General features: G+C 45.5%; 1 pseudogene; it reads left to right on the top strand.

Moving 5' to 3' along the window:
* The first annotated feature begins 2036 nt into the window (after positions 1-2036).
* LOC115838082 lies at positions 2037-2136 on the top strand (annotated as a pseudogene).
* The last annotated feature ends 7334 nt before the right edge of the window (positions 2137-9470 follow it).

Here is a 9470-nt window from a genome sequence, read left to right as displayed (position 1 = left end):
CAGTGGGAGATGGGGATTGAGTGAGAAAGGGCCTGAAGGAACTTACTAGAATGATGGAAATGTTCTCTGTCCTGATCTTGGTGGTGGTTACATGGGTGTACACATAGGTAAAAATTCACTGAGCATCCAGTTAAGATTTGTGCATTTTACTACATGCAAATTATGCATCAATAAAAGAGTAAAAACAATCAAAACTCTTAGGTGACCACACCTGATATAAGCATGGCTGATACATAAAAAGCTTGCATATATTACAATGAATACAGTCACTTGGGAATTTAATATAATTTTGTAACAGCCTCAGAAACAGTCATATTCCAGAGGCCCTTGGCAACAGCTTTGTTGCTTACCGCTCACCAGCACCAAAAGGGACGTGTCCCTTTCCAACCAAGGGGGCTGTGGCCCTGCCCAGAGCTCTCAAGGGATCTACCTTTCTGGGTCGAACTCCCACGGCTCCCAGAGCACCTGGGGCCAAGCACGTGAGCTGCCAGCAGGCCCCAGCACCCTGGGATGCTAGACCTGCTCAAACTTGGAGAGGGTCCTACAGGTCCTTCGAGGAAAATTACAAGCCCCAAGTACACTGGACACACAGAGTTTGCCTGTGATGAAAACTTAGATGAAGGAAGAAGCCCTTTAGGAGGGTCTTTCTTGTCTCCTGCAGATGTGCAGCTCTAGCCATGCTGCAACACAGACCACGGACCAGGAGCTCCCAACCTCAGCTGCACAGCACGGGGGAGCAGTGGAACATGGGATGCCCGGACCGTCTGACCCACACCGACTGAATCAGAATCTTTAATGCAGTGTTTCTCAGAGGGCCCCCTGGAGCCACAGCAACATCATCACCTGGGAACCTGTTAGAAATGCACATTCTCAGGCCCCACTTCAGACCCACTGAATTCTGTGGCCAGCCCCAGCAATCTTTGTTCTGACTGTTCTAACAGTCCCTGCCAGGGGTTCTGATGCATGTGGAAGTGTGGGACCTAATTAGAAACTGCATTTCTAGAAAGTTTCCAGGCAGTGCAGATGTGGCTGCTCTGGGGACTACACTCTGAAAACCACCAGAGTCTAACTGTCTAATGGGTAGAGCCAAGCTCTGGGAGAGAGTGGGGGAAATTAAAAGCTACCCAGGTGAGTGGCTCTGATGCAGGTGAGAGTAATTAGCATTGCCATAGACTCTCATCATCACATCTGACAAGAGGTACACACCTGGAGAGGGAGCTCACACAGGTGAGAGTGTTACAGGAGAACAATTTGACCTGTCTGGGGTCTCTTTTCATTTCTATAACACTGCAATTTGGGGTTCCTGGTACAGCAGAATTTAGGTTCTAGGTGCCTAGCCGTGAGAATTTGTTCTGGCAATATTGAAGCTGGAGATTGTTTTTGTTAGAACACTTTGCATAAAAGCCTCTATGGGGAGGGGGACCTGATTTTACCTTAAAAAGTTAATTTTTTGCCCAAGATAGATGAGATTTAGAAGGGGAGAGGAAGTAAAGGAGGAGTAAAGAGAATGAAAAGAAGAGATGATGTGCCGGGCTGGGGAGGAGAGAGCAAATGGCGGGGAAGAGAAAGAACTGTGAGAGGAGGAGTGAAAGATCGTCTCTCCTTTCCAAGGAGCATCCACCTCCTCTCTTTTTTTTTAAATTGAGCACTGAGAAGGCTTTTATGCAAGACTGGGTGCAAGAGCTGGGCAAGCTGATGTGCAAAGCAGGAAAGCAAAGGATTGAAAGCAGTCAAAGTGCTCTCTTTGGCAGCACATGTATAAAATTGGAATGAAGGCCGGGCACCGTGGCTCATGTCTGTAATCCCAGCACTTTGAGAGGCTGTAGTGGGCGGATCACTTGAGGCCAGGAGTTCGAGACCAGTCTGGCCAACATGATGAAACCCGTTTCTACTAAAACTATGAAAACTAGCCGGGCGTGGTGGTACATGCCTGTAATTCCAGCTACCCGGGAGGCTGAAGCAGGAACCCAGGAGGCACAGGTTTCAATGAGCCGAGATCACGCCACTGTACTCCAGCCTGGGTAACAGAGTGACACTCTGTCTCTAAATAAATAAATAAAACTGGAACAATACAGAGAAGATTAGCATGGCCCCTGAAAGGATGACATGCAAATTCATTAAAAGTTCCATATCAATAAAAATTATTTTAAAATTTTTTTAAAAGAATGAGTTAAAGGAGACCCAAAGGAGTGAGCGGGGCTGGAGTCCAGGCCCACCATGGCAGAGAGTCAGACTTCATCAGGGTGAGAACTTCCTGCTCTGAAAAGCCACACTACAGACTGGGAGAAAATGTTCACAGCACCTGTATCTGAAAGAGGATTTGCATTCCAGATACATAAAGAACCCATACAACTCACTAATGGGAAGGCAAACAGTGAAAACTGAGCAAAAGACATGAACAGACACTTCACAAAGGACATGCAAACGGCCAGCACGCACAGGAAGAGATGCTCATCCTCAGTAGTCTTCAGGGAGATGCAGAATAAAACCACAGTAAGATGCTACCTCACACCCACAAGCGTGGCTGAAATTAAAAAGATGTGTAATACCAGTGTTAGTTAGAATGTAGGGCAGCTGAAACTCTCCTAGCTCACTGGCAAGAACTTAAAATAGTACAGGTTGGATGCAGTGGCTCACGTCTGTAATCCCAGCACTTTGGGAGGCCAAGCCGGGCAGACTGCTTGAGCCCAGGAGTTTGAGACCAGCCTGGGCAACGTGGCAAAACCCCATCTCTACTAAAAATACAAAAAATTAGCTGGGTGTGATGGCACGCATCTGTAATACCAACTACCCCAGAAGGCTGAGGTGGGAGAATCACCTGATCCAGGGAGGTCAAGGCTGCAGTGAGCCATGATCACGCTACTGCTCTCCAGCCTGGGTGATAGAGTGAGGCCCTGTCTCAAAAAAATACAAATACAAATAAAATAAAATAGTACAACTGCTTGGGAGAACTACTGGAGTTTATTTTAAATCTAAACAAATACCCACCATTTGACCCAGCAATTCTACTGTTATATATTTACTGAAGTGCTGTAAAAACAGGCCCACAAAAAGACTTGTACACAAATGTGAATAGGCATAAGTAGCTAGTGGCCGCCATAGTGCTGTTTGATTTGATTGCCTAAAAGCTTGTGGAAGTCTACATTGGAATAATAGGTTGTCTTTTTAAAAGGCTTGTATCCAAATGTGCATAACAGCTTTATTCACGATTGCTAAAAATTGGAAACAATTCAAGTAATCCATCAACTAGGAAATGGGTAAACAAAATTTGGTCTCTTCATAGAAAGGGATAGTAATAAAAAGATTGAAATTACTAATAGATGCAACAACATGGATGAGTCTTAAAATTACTGTGTAAAATAAAAGCTGGATGCAAGAGTGACTACCATATGATTCATTTATATAAAATTTTTAAAGAAAGAGAACTAATTTATAGTTACAGAAAGCAGATCAATGATGAACTGGGACTGAGGGGACTGCAAGTGGGGGACTAAAACACTTTCTGGGGTGATGGACAGGTGTTATATCTTGTTTAGGTGCATGCCTTTGTCAAAAGTCATCTGACTGAATACTTAAAATGTATGAATGAGTTTTATTGCATGTAAATAATACCTCAATAACGTTTATTTAAAATGAATTGGCCGGCACGGGCTTACATCTGCAACCCCAGAACAGCACTTTGGGACGCTGAGGCGGGTGGATCACCTGAGGTCAGGAGTTCGAGACCAGCCTGGCCAACATGGTGAAACCCTGTCTCTACTAAAAATACAAAAAAAAAAAAAAAAATTAGCTAGGCGTGGTGGCAGGCACCTGTAATCCCAGCTACTCGGGAGGCTGAGGAAGGAGAATCGCTTGAACCCAGGAGGCGGAGGTTACAGTGAGCCGAGATCGTGCCATTGCACTCCAGCCTGAGCAACAGGGCAAGATTCTGTCTCAAAAATAAATAAATAAAATGAATCAAAAATAAAAATATAAAAAAATAGCAAAAAGGAAAAAAAGGACAAGAATAAAATAAAAATAAAGAAAAAATAAGAGACTTTGTGGTAAAAATAATAAAACAGTAAAATAGGAAGAGCACACAGAATGGGAAGAGAACTGGACCAAGGTGAAAACCGTGAAGAGCTGTCGAACTTGAAGAATAGAAAAGGAAGAATGAGTAGAGATGCACAGGCAGAGGTCAGAATGAAGTCCCCTGGGAGTCAAAGAAGTAAGAAGCTTGGCGGCCACAGACAGCAGAGAGTCAAAAGAGCCAAGGGGGCCAGCCAGTAAGATTAACGCCTGGAGAGGGCTGTAGGATGGGGTCCAAGTGGAGAAGTCACTCCTGAGAGGCCAGTTCTGAAGGTGGGTTGAGGGATGATAACTTGGGCTGAGGGAGCAGAGAGGAAGCCTTCGGCAGCTTTGTCAGGGAGCTTGGGGAAGGAGAGTGGGCTCCAACAGGAGGCTGCTAGGAGAACCCCCGGGAAAACCCACCTGGTGGCCTGAATCTCCTGACACTGTCTTTCACGTCTTCATTCCTACACGGGGATAGATATTGCTATTTGACCACTGCCCCTGCACAAGGTGTGCCAAAAGTCCCCATGCCCCTTTCCCATAAGAAGTGTATTGTATGTTTGCACTGAGGAAAGCTAAATAAGCTAGGTGAATTCCCCACCCCAAATTCCTAGGGATGCCGCTGGCTTGCCCCACCAAATCGGTCTTTCCCACCTGCCTGCATCGCTGGTGGGAATGTACTTTGGTTCAACTTGCATAGGAGTCGGTTTGGCAAAAACTATCAAAACTACAAATGCACACTGGAGGTACAAATACAACAGGAGATATTTATTCTACAGATAAACTTGCACACGGATGAAACCATGTATGTACTTGGTTATTTGTTGCCTCGTTGTGATGCTGTTTGATCAAAACAGACCCAAATGCCCCCAACAAGGCCATTAGATAAATACTAACATGTTTTGTTTTGTTTTGTTTTGTTTGAAGTGGGGTTTCAGTCTTTTTGCCCAGGCTGGAGGGCAATGGTGTGATCTCGGCTCACTGCAACCTCTGCCTCCTAGGTTCAAGTGGTTCTCCTGCCTCAGCCTCTCGAGTAGCTGGGATTACAGGCGCCCATCACAACACCCAGCTAATTTTTGTATTTTTAATAGAGACAGGGTTTCGCCATGTTGGCCAGGCTGATCTTGAGCTCCTCACCTCAGGTGATCCACCACCCACCTCGGCCTCCTGACGTGCTGAAATTACAGGCGTGAGCCACCTCACCTGGCCATATTTTTTTTTTTTTTTTTTTTGAGACAGAGTCTTGTTCTGTCACCCAAGTTGAAGTGCAGTGGCACAATCTCGGCCCACTGTGACCTCCACCTCCCGGGTTCAAGCAATTCTCGTGTCTCAGCCTCCCAAGTAGCTGGGATTACAGACGTGCACCACTGTGCCCAGCTAATTTTTGTATTTTCAGTAGAGATGGGGCTTCACCATGTTGGCCAGGCTGGTCTCGAACTCCCGACCTCAGGTGATCGGCCTCAGCATCCCAAAGTGCTGGGAGTACAGGCATAAGCCACCATGCCCGGCCTTAATATGTATTAAGTATGTATATTCATCTTAGTCCATTTGTGTTGCTATAAGAAAATACCTTAGACTGGGTATTTTGAAATTTATTTATTTATTTAGAGACAGGGTCTCACTGCTACCTTCATCTTCCAGGCTCAGGCAATCCTCCCACCTCAGCCTCCCAAATAGCTGGGACCACAGGCGAGCACCACCACACCCAGCTAATTTTTTGTGTTTTTGGTAAAGAGGGTTTCACCATGTTGCCCAGGTTGGTCTCAAACTGCTGAGCTCAGGTGATCTGCCTGCCTCGGCCTCCCAAAGTGCTGGGGTTACAGGCATGAGCCACCGGGCCCAGCCTTGAAACTCATTGTATTTATTACAGCTCTGTTGACTGGGAAGTCCAAGATTGAGGCTCCATCATTGCTGCCTGGTGAGGGATGCTCTTTGCTTCCAAGATGGCACCTTGCCACCGTGTGCTCACATGGCAGAAGGTGCAAGGATGAGAGACTGCTCCCTTCAACCTCCAGCCCTTTCACAAGGCTGTTAATCCCAGTCATAAGAGCAGAGCTCTCATGACTTAATCACCTCCCAAAGGCTATACCTCTTACTACTGGTACATTGGGGATTTCATTTCAACAGGAATTTTGGAGGGGATTGCATATTTATTGTACTTTATGCATAATTTAATATTTATTTTAAAAATTATAGCCACATGCATGCAATGGATACTATTCAGGCATGAAAAACAGGATTCTCTCTATATACAGACATCAAAAGTCTTCCAAGTTATCAAGTGAAAAGAAAAGAAAGATGCATAACAGTTATATAGTACGAAATCTTTTTCCTTTTTCTTTTTTTTTTTTTTTTTTTTTGAGACAGAGTCTCGCTCTGTCACCCAGGCTGGAGTACGGCGACACAATCTTGGCTCACTGCAATCTCTGCCTCCCAGGTGTAAGTGATTCTCGTGCCTCAGCCTCCCAAGCAGCTGGGACTATAGGCACGCACCATCACACCCGGCTAATTTTTGTATTTTTAGTAGAGACAGGGTTTTGCCATGTTGGCCAGGCTGGTCTCAAACTCCTGACCTCAAGTGATCTTCCTGCCTTGGCCTCCCAAAGTACTGGGATTACAGGTGTTAGCCACCGCACCTGGCCTACAGTACAAAATCATTTGTGGGGTTTTTTTTCAAGGTAAGTGTATGGAAGCTAGATGTGGGAGGCTTACACCTCCCAGCACTTTGGGAGGCCGAGGCAGGAGTATTGCTTGAGCTCAGGAGTTTGAGACCAGCCTGGCCAACATGGCGAAATCCCATCTCTACGAAAAATACAAAAACAAGTCAGGTGTGGTGGTGCGTGCCTGCAGTCCCAGCTACTCAGGAGGCCGAGGTGTGCAGGTCGCTTGAGCCCAGGAGGTTGAGGCTGCAGTGAGCTGTCATTGTGCCACTGTGTTCCAGCACAGGCGACAGAGCAATATCTTGTCTCAAAATTTTTAAAAAGGTGTATGGGGTAGGGTGTAAAAGAATATATTTGTTTATATACACCCTCCCCCATAAAGTCTTTGCAGGTGTTGGGGAGTGAACCCAGGAGGTGGAGCTTGCAGTGAGCCGAGATGATGCCACTGCATTCCAGCCTGGGCAACAGAGCGAGACTCCGTCTCAAAATAAATAAATAAATAAATAAATAAATAAATAAATAAATAAATAATTTAAAAAACTTTACTCTCAGGTTCAATACTGGGGGACTGCAAATTAAACTGTGAAAAGACAGATTAGCAAGAAAAAAGAGTTTAATTACCCAGGCAATGCACAGACACATAGAAGTGCTCATGACGGAGTGGTTAGAACCGGGGACTTATATGCCTTAGAAGGAGAATAGGAGGGCTACCATGGGAAGAACAAATAGGTTTACAAATGGGTTTTTAGGAGAAGAAACAGGATATTTTAGAAGTTTGTGATGAGGTTTATTTATGCAGGTGCAAATAGTCTCTGTGTCTTCTTCATGGACATGAAACTCCCCTGAATAGAAGATTTGTGGTAGGTATATTCTTGATCCCTCTCCTGGAAGTGGAAGCTGCCCCAAAGTCAGAATGTATGGCAGTCTTCAGTTCCAAGTGGGCCGCACACAAGGATACACGAGAAACTGATAATAGTGGTTACACATTTGGAGGGCAGGGGATAGAGGTGAATGAAAACCGAGTTGTGAACAGGGACTTGGGAAGATGTTTTTAGAAATGTTTTTATCTTTATTTTTTAAATTTTAGAAAGATATGAATATATTGCCCATTCAAAAACAAACAAAAAACCCTAGGTTCTAAGAGTGATTCTAATTTATTTAAGGAGTGGTTCCTCCTATTTAGGAAAAGATGGATCATGCCTCATTAGCAAGGCCTAGTGGGATTCAGCCCTGAGGGAGGTGCAGGAGATTTTATCATCATCTTTGTCAGCATCACTGCACTTTTTACAGAGAAGGTTACAGAACAGGGTCAGGTTGCCCTTTCTACTTTGCTTGGAGGGATGCTTACAGCGTGTGTCAGCTGTCAGTCCCAAGACCTCTGTCTCCCCAATCTTCTCCAGCCTCCAGAAAAACAAAGGCAGCTGTGGAGGGTAGAGGATGGGCTGGGGGTGGGACCCAAGACTCACTGGACAATGGAAACCTTTCCCCTTCAAGCAGACGTCAGGATTATTATTTGCACTTTGCATGTGGAAAAGAAGGACTATAAAACTCTGACAAATGCCTGCATCTTGTTCTAAAATTCCTGACTTGTTTCCAATAAAAGAATCAAAGTGCTTTCTAGCTCAGAGAAAAAGCTGCTGCTAATTTGAAGAAGATTCCAGAATAGAAATTCAAGGTCAACCAAAGGTTTTTCAGACAGAGTTGGTGAGCAGGTCTTAGATGGCCTGAAATTCAAAGATACAAACCAGAGAAAGAAGACATCAAAGCTCTTGTCCTGGGGACACATTAAAAACTAGATCTGGACACATCTCAGTTCTGGAGCCAAGCAATTCCTCCCTCAGCATGTCGAAACTAGCTTCCCCTCAGCCTAGAGCCCTCCTCTCTAAACCTGCTTATTCTGGCCCTGTCTTCTCATCTTGGTCTCATCTTGGTCTCTTTGAGGTAGAAAATCAATAGGACTTATTTTCTGAGCACCTGTAAGGCCCCTGCTGATCAAAACCAGGATGCAGGGCCAGGCGTGGTGGCTCTCATCTGTGATCCCAGCACTTTGGGAGGCCAAGGCGGGTGGATCACTTGAGGTCAGGAGTTCCAGACCAGCCCGGCCAACATAGCGAAACCCCATCTCTACTAAAAATACAAAAATTAGCCAGGTGCAATGCGCATGCCTGTAATCCCAGCTACTCAGGAGGCTGAGGCTGGAGAATTGCTTGAACCCAGGAGGAGGAGTTTGCAGTGAGCCTGAGTGAAAGAAAGAGACTCCGTCATACGTGCACACACTCGCACACACAAAAACAGGATGCAGTAAAGAAGCCAGCTGAAACCAGTACATGGCCGCCAAAGTGACCTCTGGCTGCCCTCATTTTTCATTACTAAATAGACTCCCACCAGTGCCATGACAGTTTACAAATACCATGGCAATGTACCGTGGCAATGACCCAGAAGTTACCTTATATGGTTCCAGGAACTCTCCACCCTTTTTCTAGAAAATTCTCACCCCTTAATTCGCATATAATTAAGAGTGGGTATAAATAGAACTCCAGCAATCCAAGCAGCAGCTCCTGCTCTGACTCCTCCTCCACATTGCTATGGCTGCCTCACATTGCTGCTGTTGCTCAGGACTGCTCTGTGGAGCAGCCACTTTGCTGTACGCTGCTCCGCTGGGCTCCTCTGGGCTACTCTGTCTGTGGGATAGCCCTGCCCTGTCTATGGAGCCACCATTTTGCTATACACTATTGCTCTAATAAACTTGCTTTCTTTCAC

This window comes from Nomascus leucogenys, chromosome 13 (genome assembly GCF_006542625.1).
Source record: "Nomascus leucogenys isolate Asia chromosome 13, Asia_NLE_v1, whole genome shotgun sequence".
Classification (NCBI taxonomy): Eukaryota; Metazoa; Chordata; class Mammalia; order Primates; family Hylobatidae; genus Nomascus; species Nomascus leucogenys.
This window is presented reverse-complemented; position numbering and strand designations above follow the sequence as displayed.